At 63.4% G+C, this 13353-nt stretch overlaps 5 non-coding genes across 5 annotated transcripts; all 5 read left to right on the forward strand.

The window, feature by feature from the left end:
* The first annotated feature begins 2717 nt into the window (after positions 1-2717).
* On the forward strand, positions 2718-2836 carry LOC139705924 (5S ribosomal RNA). The gene has a single exon (XR_011707654.1). It is a non-coding gene; the product is annotated as a 5S ribosomal RNA (ribosomal RNA).
* Positions 2837-5330: 2494 nt separating this feature from the next.
* LOC139705935 (5S ribosomal RNA) lies at positions 5331-5449 on the forward strand. The gene has a single exon (XR_011707664.1). It is a non-coding gene; the product is annotated as a 5S ribosomal RNA (ribosomal RNA).
* Positions 5450-7943: 2494 nt separating this feature from the next.
* Positions 7944-8062, forward strand: LOC139705943 (5S ribosomal RNA). The gene has a single exon (XR_011707672.1). It is a non-coding gene; the product is annotated as a 5S ribosomal RNA (ribosomal RNA).
* Positions 8063-10546: 2484 nt separating this feature from the next.
* On the forward strand, positions 10547-10665 carry LOC114084646 (5S ribosomal RNA). Its single transcript, XR_003581354.1, has one exon. It is a non-coding gene; the product is annotated as a 5S ribosomal RNA (ribosomal RNA).
* Positions 10666-13154: 2489 nt separating this feature from the next.
* Positions 13155-13273, forward strand: LOC139705949 (5S ribosomal RNA). The gene has a single exon (XR_011707677.1). It is a non-coding gene; the product is annotated as a 5S ribosomal RNA (ribosomal RNA).
* The last annotated feature ends 80 nt before the right edge of the window (positions 13274-13353 follow it).

Consider the following 13353-nt stretch of genomic DNA (forward strand, 5'->3'; position numbering starts at 1 on the left):
GTACACATTCAAACTGATTGGTTCAGGCCCTGCAAGGCCTGTGTGCAACCACACAGAGCCCTTCAGTTATTCAACAATCAGACAATCAGGGGAAATGTTTACTGGGCGGTTCTAAGCATTGTCTTAACAGCTACAGAAATTTAACTCAGACCTTGCAGCTTAGAAACTTTTACAACACCCGGTCTTTTACCCTTTAACTTTTACACTTTAACTTCAATTTCTTTTACCCTTACAACCACTGTTTACCGGTGACGAGTCGTTGCTTCCCAAATGCTGAAGTACAACACCAGAGAAGCACCTCAAGGCAAGCTTATAGTGGAAAGCAGAAGCTTTATTAAAGGACAGCAGAAAAGACTTCTCCCTGGAGGAATAAGGGGACCAAGAGGTGGAATCCTTGGAAGTGTGAGCAAGGTCTTTCCTTATTTATAGCTAAGGTCTTCTTTCACATTCCCCCCATACCTGAACCCTTCCTGTCCTTTGTTATCTGTTTTCTTGCAGTGATGGAATGTAGGTGGGAAGGCCCAAAGGGTGGAGGACTGGTGGGCTGAAGGGGTAATCTGGGCAAGCAGGACTCTTGGATTAGCATCTCCATGTTTCCTGGGAGCAGCTTCATTAACATTTCCTTGGTTGGGCTCCTTTATTCATCTTCATCGTACTCATATTAGACCTGATTTACCTAACTACACTAACTGTCTTTAAATATGGCTTCACCAATATTTCCCAGTCACAGCTGGGTATTCTGGAAGCCCTCTCCTTAGTATTGTGGGTAAAGTAGCCTCTGGTGGGGCTCTGCTATAATATAGCCTCTGCTATAATAGAGTAATTCTGGGAACAGACTCACCCTTTAGAATTATGCATAATGTAGTCACACCTTTAAGACTGTGAGGAATTGTGGGACAGTGTGTCCTGTTAGAATTATGCATAATGTAGTTCCATGATTTATCCTCCCTTTGCATAGGCTCTTGGGAATCTCCTTCTCCTTAGGATTATGGGTAATGTAGTCTAAATTGCCTGCCCACTGCTGGGTATTCCGGAAGCATCCTCCCTAAGGATTGTGGGTAATGTAGTCCCAAATTTTGCCCTCTATGTGCAAAGGAATCTGGAAACTTCCTCCACCATTGAATTGTGGGTCATGTAGTCCAACATTTTATACTGTGAGGAATTGTGGGACCTTCCTCCCATTTGGGCTTCTGGGTAATGCAGTCCCATGATTTATCCTCTTAGCAAAGAATCCTTGGAACTTCCCCTCCTTGGGATTACGAATAATATAGTTCCAACTTTGGTTGTTCACAACTGGGTAATCTATGAGCCTCTTCCCTTATGATGGTGGGTGAGTAGTCACGAGCATACCACTCACTTTGGGAAATTCTGGGAACTTCTACCCCCCTAGAATTGCAGGTAAAGTAGTTCCAACATTTGTCCTATTTGTGCAAAGGATCCTGGGAACACCCTCCACCTTAGGATTATGGGTAATGTAGTACCAACATTTGCCCACTGACAGTTTGGGAGACTTCTCCCGTAAGTATGATGGGTGAAGAAGTCACTAGCTTACTACTCGCTTTGGGAAATTCTAGGAAGTTTGTCTCCTCATAGATGTGAATAATATACTCTCATAATTTCCTCTCTCTGTATAAAGGATCCTGGGAACTTCCTCCCCTTAGAATTATGGGTAAGGTAGTCTAAATTGCCTGCTGACTGCTGGGTATTCTGAGAGCTAACTCCCTAAGGATTGTGGGTAATATAGTCACACATTTTGCCTCTATATGCAAAGGTTATGCTTGCTCTCTGCTGGGTATTCTGGGAGGTTCCTTCTCCCTTGACCCTGTGGGCTCTGTAATCCCAGGTTTTCATGGCTGGCAGCAACAGGTTCTGAGAAATGCCTATTCATAGAATTCTGAAAAATAAAGTTCCATTATTTGTTTACTCACAATTGGCTGTCCTAAAAGATTCTAACCCTAAGGAATATTGGTAAAATAATTTCGGGATAACTACTTAGCACAATGGGGAATCATAAGAGGTTCCAGCCCATATAATTGTGGGTAGACATAAACACTTCTGGTGTATGTGTGTTGGGGGGGGGGGATGTCATTTTCCATAATACTAAAATGAGGACACAGGGAGGCAGAGGCCTCTTTGGTCCCGGCGACCCGTCCACCTGGAGACGCCTGGCCGCGATTCAGGGCACGACGGCACGGTGGGCTCGCGCCCCCCGCAACCACTGCTCCCCCCCGATAGAAAGAAAGATGTCTTTCTGTCTATCTCTCTGTTCATCCATCTCTCCTTCACCTTTGGGACTCCACTGGCCTGTGAGGAGGCCTCCTGTCTCCATCTCCCACTCAGTGTTTCTCTGTCCTTGGCTCTTCTGTCTGTCTGTCACTGTCTCTGTCTCTCTCTCTCTCTCACACACACACACACACACACTCACCCCTCTCTTCCTCCCTCCCACCCCAGCCACCTCACTCTGGACTGCAAGTCACCCAGGCTATGGTAGCCTCAAGACTGGACAGAGTCAGGTCAGAGCGAGAAAGCCAGCCTTGAGTTGAGTTGAGTAGGGCTGGGCTGGGCTGTGCTGGGGCGGGGCGAGGGAGGCCCCCTGCCAACACCCGCTGTGTTGGCCCCCTCCACCGCTCCCCTGCCCTCCCCTGCCCTCCCCTGCCCCTGGGCTGAACGCTGGAACCCGGCGCAGGCTCTTGAGGCGTTCCGGGGCAGCCTTCGCCGTCTACGGCCATACCACCCTGAACGCGCCCGATCTCGTCTGATCTCGGAAGCTAAGCAGGGTCGGGCCTGGTTAGTACTTGGATGGGAGACCGCCTGGGAATACCGGGTGCTGTAGGCTTTTGCGCCCCCTTCCCACACGCACTTTTCTTGCGTGGCCCAGGAAAAGTGTCCGTGACCGCCTCAGGCCGTGACCCCCGGGCCCGCGGGGGTAGGGCGCAGGGGCAGCCCTGGGCTCCCGGTGTCCCTTCAGGCCTCCGGCGCCCGGCGCCCAGCGCCTGCAGCGAGGCCCACAGGCCTGGCTCTCTTCAGGGACGCTAGGACACTCCAGGCGACCCGGCGGAGCCGAGCCTGGTCCAGGCCTCGGCCATCCCTGTGCACCCTGACCGATCCCCACCCCTCACACTCGCGGATGGGCGGTGGGGGGGCGGACACCTGCTTTTCCCCAGAACACAGGGCCCACCCGCAGGGGCCGCTCCTCCACCCCTTCTTGCCACACCAGCAGAGCCTGGCCACCCAGGTCCTGGGAGTGAGAGAGTCCATCCAGCGTCTCTCCCTGGGTCCTTCTCTTGGCAACTCCTCTGCCGGGTCCCTCCTGTGTCTCTGCCTCCCTTCCCACCGCCTTCCTCCCTGAGGGTCCCCCTGAGTCTGTCTCTTCACCCATCTCTCTCTGTCTCTCTCTGTCTCTCACCCACCCACACACACACACACACTGGAAGCAGATGTCTTTCTGTCTATCTCTCTGTTCATCCATCTCTCCTTCACCTTTTTGACTCTACTGGCCTGTGAGGAGGCCTCCTGTCTCCATCTCCCACTCAGTGTGTTTCTGTCCTTGGCTCTTCTGTCTGTCTGTCTGTCTCTGTCTCTGTCTCTGTCTCTGTCTCTGTCTCTCTGTCTCTCTCTCTCTCACACACACACACTCACTCACCCCTCTCTTCCTCCCTCCCACCCCAGCCACCTCACTCTGGTGTGCAAGTCACCGAGGCCATGGTAGCCTCGAGAGTGGACAGTCACAGGTTCTCTCATCTCCCATCTAACTTCCCGTGGATGTAAGAGTGGATTCAGACATCCCCCTTGAAGTGCGTGCACGTCTTCAGGGTGTGTGCTCAGCAGAGGCTGAGAGAAGGCCGAGGAGGCCACAGGGTCTTAAGAGGCTGCACTGGGAACCAAGCAAGAGAGCAGATGTCCAAGGAGGGCAGGTGCTCCGAGAAGAGGAGGAAGCAGCCTTCAGAGCAGGCAAGTGGTTCGGGGCCAGGGGGTTGCCAGGGAGGACCACGTGCCAAGGGGAGGTGAAGCCCGGGCGGTGGGGACAGGGAGGCAGAGGCCCCTTTGGTCGCGGCGACCCGTCCACCTGGAGACGCCTGGCCGCGACGCAGGGCCCGACGGCCCGGTGGGCGCGCGCCCCCCCGCAAGGCTTGCGGGTGAGGGGGCTTCCCGTCTGGTGAGGCCGTCCACTGGGCTCTGACGGGGTTTGACTCAGGGCGCTCCTTTCCCAGGCGGTCCTTTCCTGGAGCACCGCCCATGGACAAATGGACGGAGGGGTCTGTGCCCTTCCTCAGGGCGGTGCTGTACAGGTGCTGGTCCTTGACGCGTCCAAACAAGGCGCAGAGCCCTCCGACCTTGGCACTCAGTGCCAAGGGAGTCACTCGGGGGTGGGGTCGAGTGTGGTGGGGTGGGGTGGGGGTTCGGGTGGGGGTGCGGGTGGGCCAAGCGCTGCTTTGCAGAGTGGACGGGGAACTGAGGGCGAGGCAGGGGCCCCAGCGGCGCACTTCTGAGCCTGGCCCGGTGACTGACTGACTGACTGACTGGGAGCCAGCGGGCCACAGCCGGCTGGCCACCCGCTGCCCGGTTGTCTGTGGGTCCCTGCGTGTGCTCCTCCCTCCCTGAGCTTGGCTCCACGCGCTAGGCCCGCGCAGGTGTTGTGTGTGGCCGGCCCCTCGCCATTGCCCAGTCCCACTGCATTCCCAGCTGGGGCGCTGGGCCTCTGTCAGGGTCTCTGGCGTGTCCGGCGGGGGGCGGGGGTGCCTGCTCGCGTCTTGGCCCCTGGCTCTCTGGGCTCCCGGCTAGGCTAGGCTAGGCTAGGCTAGGGTAGCGCGCGCGGCGGCGGCGGCGGCGGCTGGGGATTCTCTGGGGCTTCTGGGCCAGGCGAAGGGCGGGGTGGGGTGGCGGTGCGGGTGCCGGGTGCCGGGGGTCGGGGGTCTTGGGGCTTGGCGAGGAGGGGCAGAAGCCCGGCCCGGGCGGGGCTCCCGGTAGGTGGAGCCAGGTGCCGAGGGGCAGAGGTGGAGGCGGGACTCAGCCCCTCTCAGCCCCGCCTAGCCCACTCCACCCCGACCCGACCCGGGCCCGAGGACCCCAGAGGGAGAGCCGGCCAGTCTCCCAGGACCCCCGCGCCGCCGCGGGGACGGAGTCAGGTGGGAGCGAGAAAGCCAGCCTGGAGTTGAGTTGAGTAGGGCTGGGCTGGGCTGTGCTGGGGCGGGGCGAGGGAGGCCCCCTGCCAACACCCGCTGTGTTGGCCCCCTCCACCGCTCCCCTGCCCTCCCCTGCCCTCCCCTGCCCCTGGGCTGAACGCTGGAACCCGGCGCAGGCTCTTGAGGCGTTCCGGGGCAGCCTTCGCCGTCTACGGCCATACCACCCTGAACGCGCCCGATCTCGTCTGATCTCGGAAGCTAAGCAGGGTCGGGCCTGGTTAGTACTTGGATGGGAGACCGCCTGGGAATACCGGGTGCTGTAGGCTTTTGCGCCCCCTTCCCACACGCACTTTTCTTGCGTGGCCCAGGAAAAGTGTCCGTGACCGCCTCAGGCCGTGACCCCCGGGCCCGCGGGGGTAGGGCGCAGGGGCAGCCCTGGGCTCCCGGTGTCCCTTCAGGCCTCCGGCGCCCGGCGCCCAGCGCCTGCAGCGAGGCCCACAGGCCTGGCTCTCTTCAGGGACGCTAGGACACTCCAGGCGACCCGGCGGAGCCGAGCCTGGTCCAGGCCTCGGCCATCCCTGTGCACCCTGACCGATCCCCACCCCTCACACTCGCGGATGGGCGGTGGGGGGGCGGACACCTGCTTTTCCCCAGAACACAGGGCCCACCCGCAGGGGCCGCTCCTCCACCCCTTCTTGCCACACCAGCAGAGCCTGGCCACCCAGGTCCTGGGAGTGAGAGAGTCCATCCAGCGTCTCTCCCTGGGTCCTTCTCTTGGCAACTCCTCTGCCGGGTCCCTCCTGTGTCTCTGCCTCCCTTCCCACCGCCTTCCTCCCTGAGGGTCCCCCTGAGTCTGTCTCTTCACCCATCTCTCTCTGTCTCTCTCTGTCTCTCACCCACCCACACACACACACACACTGGAAGCAGATGTCTTTCTGTCTATCTCTCTGTTCATCCATCTCTCCTTCACCTTTTTGACTCTACTGGCCTGTGAGGAGGCCTCCTGTCTCCATCTCCCACTCAGTGTGTTTCTGTCCTTGGCTCTTCTGTCTGTCTGTCTGTCTCTGTCTCTGTCTCTGTCTCTGTCTCTGTCTCTCTCTCTCTCTCTCTCTCACACACACACACTCACTCACCCCTCTCTTCCTCCCTCCCACCCCAGCCACCTCACTCTGGTGTGCAAGTCACCGAGGCCATGGTAGCCTCGAGAGTGGACAGTCACAGGTTCTCTCATCTCCCATCTAACTTCCCGTGGATGTAAGAGTGGATTCAGACATCCCCCTTGAAGTGCGTGCACGTCTTCAGGGTGTGTGCTCAGCAGAGGCTGAGAGAAGGCCGAGGAGGCCACAGGGTCTTAAGAGGCTGCACTGGGAACCAAGCAAGAGAGCAGATGTCCAAGGAGGGCAGGTGCTCCGAGAAGAGGAGGAAGCAGCCTTCAGAGCAGGCAAGTGGTTCGGGGCCAGGGGGTTGCCAGGGAGGACCACGTGCCAAGGGGAGGTGAAGCCCGGGCGGTGGGGACAGGGAGGCAGAGGCCCCTTTGGTCGCGGCGACCCGTCCACCTGGAGACGCCTGGCCGCGACGCAGGGCCCGACGGCCCGGTGGGCGCGCGCCCCCCCGCAAGGCTTGCGGGTGAGGGGGCTTCCCGTCTGGTGAGGCCGTCCACTGGGCTCTGACGGGGTTTGACTCAGGGCGCTCCTTTCCCAGGCGGTCCTTTCCTGGAGCACCGCCCATGGACAAATGGACGGAGGGGTCTGTGCCCTTCCTCAGGGCGGTGCTGTACAGGTGCTGGTCCTTGACGCGTCCAAACAAGGCGCAGAGCCCTCCGACCTTGGCACTCAGTGCCAAGGGAGTCACTCGGGGGTGGGGTCGAGTGTGGTGGGGTGGGGTGGGGGTTCGGGTGGGGGTGCGGGTGGGCCAAGCGCTGCTTTGCAGAGTGGACGGGGAACTGAGGGCGAGGCAGGGGCCCCAGCGGCGCACTTCTGAGCCTGGCCCGGTGACTGACTGACTGACTGACTGGGAGCCAGCGGGCCACAGCCGGCTGGCCACCCGCTGCCCGGTTGTCTGTGGGTCCCTGCGTGTGCTCCTCCCTCCCTGAGCTTGGCTCCACGCGCTAGGCCCGCGCAGGTGTTGTGTGTGGCCGGCCCCTCGCCATTGCCCAGTCCCACTGCATTCCCAGCTGGGGCGCTGGGCCTCTGTCAGGGTCTCTGGCGTGTCCGGCGGGGGGCGGGGGTGCCTGCTCGCGTCTTGGCCCCTGGCTCTCTGGGCTCCCGGCTAGGCTAGGCTAGGCTAGGCTAGGGTAGCGCGCGCGGCGGCGGCGGCGGCGGCTGGGGATTCTCTGGGGCTTCTGGGCCAGGCGAAGGGCGGGGTGGGGTGGCGGTGCGGGTGCCGGGTGCCGGGGGTCGGGGGTCTTGGGGCTTGGCGAGGAGGGGCAGAAGCCCGGCCCGGGCGGGGCTCCCGGTAGGTGGAGCCAGGTGCCGAGGGGCAGAGGTGGAGGCGGGACTCAGCCCCTCTCAGCCCCGCCTAGCCCACTCCACCCCGACCCGACCCGGGCCCGAGGACCCCAGAGGGAGAGCCGGCCAGTCTCCCAGGACCCCCGCGCCGCCGCGGGGACGGAGTCAGGTGGGAGCGAGAAAGCCAGCCTGGAGTTGAGTTGAGTAGGGCTGGGCTGGGCTGTGCTGGGGCGGGGCGAGGGAGGCCCCCTGCCAACACCCGCTGTGTTGGCCCCCTCCACCGCTCCCCTGCCCTCCCCTGCCCTCCCCTGCCCCTGGGCTGAACGCTGGAACCCGGCGCAGGCTCTTGAGGCGTTCCGGGGCAGCCTTCGCCGTCTACGGCCATACCACCCTGAACGCGCCCGATCTCGTCTGATCTCGGAAGCTAAGCAGGGTCGGGCCTGGTTAGTACTTGGATGGGAGACCGCCTGGGAATACCGGGTGCTGTAGGCTTTTGCGCCCCCTTCCCACACGCACTTTTCTTGCGTGGCCCAGGAAAAGTGTCCGTGACCGCCTCAGGCCGTGACCCCCGGGCCCGCGGGGGTAGGGCGCAGGGGCAGCCCTGGGCTCCCGGTGTCCCTTCAGGCCTCCGGCGCCCGGCGCCCAGCGCCTGCAGCGAGGCCCACAGGCCTGGCTCTCTTCAGGGACGCTAGGACACTCCAGGCGACCCGGCGGAGCCGAGCCTGGTCCAGGCCTCGGCCATCCCTGTGCACCCTGACCGATCCCCACCCCTCACACTCGCGGATGGGCGGTGGGGGGGCGGACACCTGCTTTTCCCCAGAACACAGGGCCCACCCGCAGGGGCCGCTCCTCCACCCCTTCTTGCCACACCAGCAGAGCCTGGCCACCCAGGTCCTGGGAGTGAGAGAGTCCATCCAGCGTCTCTCCCTGGGTCCTTCTCTTGGCAACTCCTCTGCCGGGTCCCTCCTGTGTCTCTGCCTCCCTTCCCACCGCCTTCCTCCCTGAGGGTCCCCCTGAGTCTGTCTCTTCACCCATCTCTCTCTGTCTCTCTCTGTCTCTCACCCACCCACACACACACACACACTGGAAGCAGATGTCTTTCTGTCTATCTCTCTGTTCATCCATCTCTCCTTCACCTTTTTGACTCTACTGGCCTGTGAGGAGGCCTCCTGTCTCCATCTCCCACTCAGTGTGTTTCTGTCCTTGGCTCTTCTGTCTGTCTGTCTGTCTCTGTCTCTGTCTCTGTCTCTGTCTCTCTGTCTCTCTCTCTCTCACACACACACACTCACTCACCCCTCTCTTCCTCCCTCCCACCCCAGCCACCTCACTCTGGTGTGCAAGTCACCGAGGCCATGGTAGCCTCGAGAGTGGACAGTCACAGGTTCTCTCATCTCCCATCTAACTTCCCGTGGATGTAAGAGTGGATTCAGACATCCCCCTTGAAGTGCGTGCACATCTTCAGGGTGTGTGCTCAGCAGAGGCTGAGAGAAGGCCGAGGAGGCCACAGGGTCTTAAGAGGCTGCACTGGGAACCAAGCAAGAGAGCAGATGTCCAAGGAGGGCAGGTGCTCCGAGAAGAGGAGGAAGCAGCCTTCAGAGCAGGCAAGTGGTTCGGGGCCAGGGGGTTGCCGGGGAGGACCACGTGCCAAGGGGAGGTGAAGCCCGGGCGGTGGGGACAGGGAGGCAGAGGCCCCTTTGGTCGCGGCGACCCGTCCACCTGGAGACGCCTGGCCGCGACGCAGGGCCCGACGGCCCGGTGGGCGCGCGCCCCCCGCAAGGCTTGCGGGTGAGGGGGCTTCCCGTCTGGTGAGGCCGTCCACTGGGCTCTGACGGGGTTTGACTCAGGGCGCTCCTTTCCCAGGCGGTCCTTTCCTGGAGCACCGCCCATGGACAAATGGACGGAGGGGTCTGTGCCCTTCCTCAGGGCGGTGCTGTACAGGTGCTGGTCCTTGACGCGTCCAAACAAGGCGCAGAGCCCTCCGACCTTGGCACTCAGTGCCAAGGGAGTCACTCGGGGGTGGGGTCGAGTGTGGTGGGGTGGGGTGGGGGTTCGGGTGGGGGTGCGGGTGGGCCAAGCGCTGCTTTGCAGAGTGGACGGGGAACTGAGGGCGAGGCAGGGGCCCCAGCGGCGCACTTCTGAGCCTGGCCCGGTGACTGACTGACTGACTGACTGGGAGCCAGCGGGCCACAGCCGGCTGGCCACCCGCTGCCCGGTTGTCTGTGGGTCCCTGCGTGTGCTCCTCCCTCCCTGAGCGTGGCTCCACGCGCTAGGCCCGCGCAGGTGTTGTGTGTGGCCGGCCCCTCGCCATTGCCCAGTCCCACCGCATTCCCAGCTGGGGCGCTGGGCCTCTGTCAGGGTCTCTGTCGTGTCCGGCGGGGGGCGGGGGTGCCTGCTCCCGTCTTGGCCCCTGGCTCTCTGGGCTCCCGGCTAGGCTAGGCTAGGCTAGGCTAGGGTAGCGCGCGCGGCGGCGGCGGCGGCTGGGGATTCTCTGGGGCTTCTGGGCCAGGCGAAGGGCGGGGTGGGGTGGCGGTGCGGGTGCCGGGTGCCGGGGGTCGGGGGTCTTGGGGCTTGGCGAGGAGGGGCAGAAGCCCGGCCCGGGCGGGGCTCCCGGTAGGTGGAGCCAGGTGCCGAGGGGCAGAGGTGGAGGCGGGACTCAGCCCCTCTCAGCCCCGCCTAGCCCACTCCACCCCGACCCGACCCGGGCCCTAGGACCCCAGAGGGAGAGCCGGCCAGTCTCCCAGGACCCCCGCGCCGCCGCGGGGACGGAGTCAGGTGGGAGCGAGAAAGCCAGCCTGGAGTTGAGTTGAGTAGGGCTGGGCTGGGCTGTGCTGGGGCGGGGCGAGGGAGGCCCCCTGCCAACACCCGCTGTGTTGGCCCCCTCCACCGCTCCCCTGCCCTCCCCTGCCCTCCCCTGCCCCTGGGCTGAACGCTGGAACCCGGCGCAGGCTCTTGAGGCGTTCCGGGGCAGCCTTCGCCGTCTACGGCCATACCACCCTGAACGCGCCCGATCTCGTCTGATCTCGGAAGCTAAGCAGGGTCGGGCCTGGTTAGTACTTGGATGGGAGACCGCCTGGGAATACCGGGTGCTGTAGGCTTTTGCGCCCCCTTCCCACACGCACTTTTCTTGCGTGGCCCAGGAAAAGTGTCCGTGACCGCCTCAGGCCGTGACCCCCGGGCCCGCGGGGGTAGGGCGCAGGGGCAGCCCTGGGCTCCCGGTGTCCCTTCAGGCCTCCGGCGCCCGGCGCCCAGCGCCTGCAGCGAGGCCCACAGGCCTGGCTCTCTTCAGGGACGCTAGGACACTCCAGGCGACCCGGCGGAGCCGAGCCTGGTCCAGGCCTCGGCCATCCCTGTGCACCCTGACCGATCCCCACCCCTCACACTCGCGGATGGGCGGTGGGGGGGCGGACACCTGCTTTTCCCCAGAACACAGGGCCCACCCGCAGGGGCCGCTCCTCCACCCCTTCTTGCCACACCAGCAGAGCCTGGCCACCCAGGTCCTGGGAGTGAGAGAGTCCATCCAGCGTCTCTCCCTGGGTCCTTCTCTTGGCAACTCCTCTGCCGGGTCCCTCCTGTGTCTCTGCCTCCCTTCCCACCGCCTTCCTCCCTGAGGGTCCCCCTGAGTCTGTCTCTTCACCCATCTCTCTCTGTCTCTCTCTGTCTCTCACCCACCCACACACACACACACACTGGAAGCAGATGTCTTTCTGTCTATCTCTCTGTTCATCCATCTCTCCTTCACCTTTTTGACTCTACTGGCCTGTGAGGAGGCCTCCTGTCTCCATCTCCCACTCAGTGTGTTTCTGTCCTTGGCTCTTCTGTCTGTCTGTCTGTCTCTGTCTCTGTCTCTGTCTCTGTCTCTGTCTCTCTCTCTCTCTCTCACACACACACACTCACTCACCCCTCTCTTCCTCCCTCCCACCCCAGCCACCTCACTCTGGTGTGCAAGTCACCGAGGCCATGGTAGCCTCGAGAGTGGACAGTCACAGGTTCTCTCATCTCCCATCTAACTTCCCGTGGATGTAAGAGTGGATTCAGACATCCCCCTTGAAGTGCGTGCACATCTTCAGGGTGTGTGCTCAGCAGAGGCTGAGAGAAGGCCGAGGAGGCCACAGGGTCTTAAGAGGCTGCACTGGGAACCAAGCAAGAGAGCAGATGTCCAAGGAGGGCAGATGCTCCGAGAAGAGGAGGAAGCAGCCTTCAGAGCAGGCAAGTGGTTCGGGGCCAGGGGGTTGCCGGGGAGGACCACGTGCCAAGGGGAGGTGAAGCCCGGGCGGTGGGGACAGGGAGGCAGAGGCCCCTTTGGTCGCGGCGACCCGTCCACCTGGAGACGCCTGGCCGCGACGCAGGGCCCGACGGCCCGGTGGGCGCGCGCCCCCCGCAAGGCTTGCGGGTGAGGGGGCTTCCCGTCTGGTGAGGCCGTCCACTGGGCTCTGACGGGGTTTGACTCAGGGCGCTCCTTTCCCAGGCGGTCCTTTCCTGGAGCACCGCCCATGGACAAATGGACGGAGGGGTCTGTGCCCTTCCTCAGGGCGGTGCTGTACAGGTGCTGGTCCTTGACGCGTCCAAACAAGGCGCAGAGCCCTCCGACCTTGGCACTCAGTGCCAAGGGAGTCACTCGGGGGTGGGGTCGAGTGTGGTGGGGTGGGGTGGGGGTTCGGGTGGGGGTGCGGGTGGGCCAAGCGCTGCTTTGCAGAGTGGACGGGGAACTGAGGGCGAGGCAGGGGCCCCAGCGGCGCACTTCTGAGCCTGGCCCGGTGACTGACTGACTGACTGACTGGGAGCCAGCGGGCCACAGCCGGCTGGCCACCCGCTGCCCGGTTGTCTGTGGGTCCCTGCGTGTGCTCCTCCCTCCCTGAGCGTGGCTCCACGCGCTAGGCCCGCGCAGGTGTTGTGTGTGGCCGGCCCCTCGCCATTGCCCAGTCCCACTGCATTCCCAGCTGGGGCGCTGGGCCTCTGTCAGGGTCTCTGGCGTGTCCGGCGGGGGGCGGGGGTGCCTGCTCGCGTCTTGGCCCCTGGCTCTCTGGGCTCCCGGCTAGGCTAGGCTAGGCTAGGCTAGGGTAGCGCGCGCGGCGGCGGCGGCGGCGGCTGGGGATTCTCTGGGGCTTCTGGGCCAGGCGAAGGGCGGGGTGGGGTGGCGGTGCGGGTGCCGGGTGCCGGGGGTCGGGGGTCTTGGGGCTTGGCGAGGAGGGGCAGAAGCCCGGCCCGGGCGGGGCTCCCGGTAGGTGGAGCCAGGTGCCGAGGGGCAGAGGTGGAGGCGGGACTCAGCCCCTCTCAGCCCCGCCTAGCCCACTCCACCCCGACCCGACCCGGGCCCGAGGACCCCAGAGGGAGAGCCGGCCAGTCTCCCAGGACCCCCGCGCCGCCGCGGGGACGGAGTCAGGTGGGAGCGAGAAAGCCAGCCTGGAGTTGAGTTGAGTAGGGCTGGGCTGGGCTGTGCTGGGGCGGGGCGAGGGAGGCCCCCTGCCAACACCCGCTGTGTTGGCCCCCTCCACCGCTCCCCTGCCCTCCCCTGCCCTCCCCTGCCCCTGGGCTGAACGCTGGAACCCGGCGCAGGCTCTTGAGGCGTTCCGGGGCAGCCTTCGCCGTCTACGGCCATACCACCCTGAACGCGCCCGATCTCGTCTGATCTCGGAAGCTAAGCAGGGTCGGGCCTGGTTAGTACTTGGATGGGAGACCGCCTGGGAATACCGGGTGCTGTAGGCTTTTGCGCCCCCTTCCCACACGCACTTTTCTTGCGTGGCCCAGGAAAAGTGTCCGTGACCGCCTCAGGCCGTGACCCCCGG

This window comes from Marmota flaviventris, chromosome 5 (genome assembly GCF_047511675.1).
Source record: "Marmota flaviventris isolate mMarFla1 chromosome 5, mMarFla1.hap1, whole genome shotgun sequence".
Taxonomy (NCBI): Eukaryota; Metazoa; Chordata; class Mammalia; order Rodentia; family Sciuridae; genus Marmota; species Marmota flaviventris.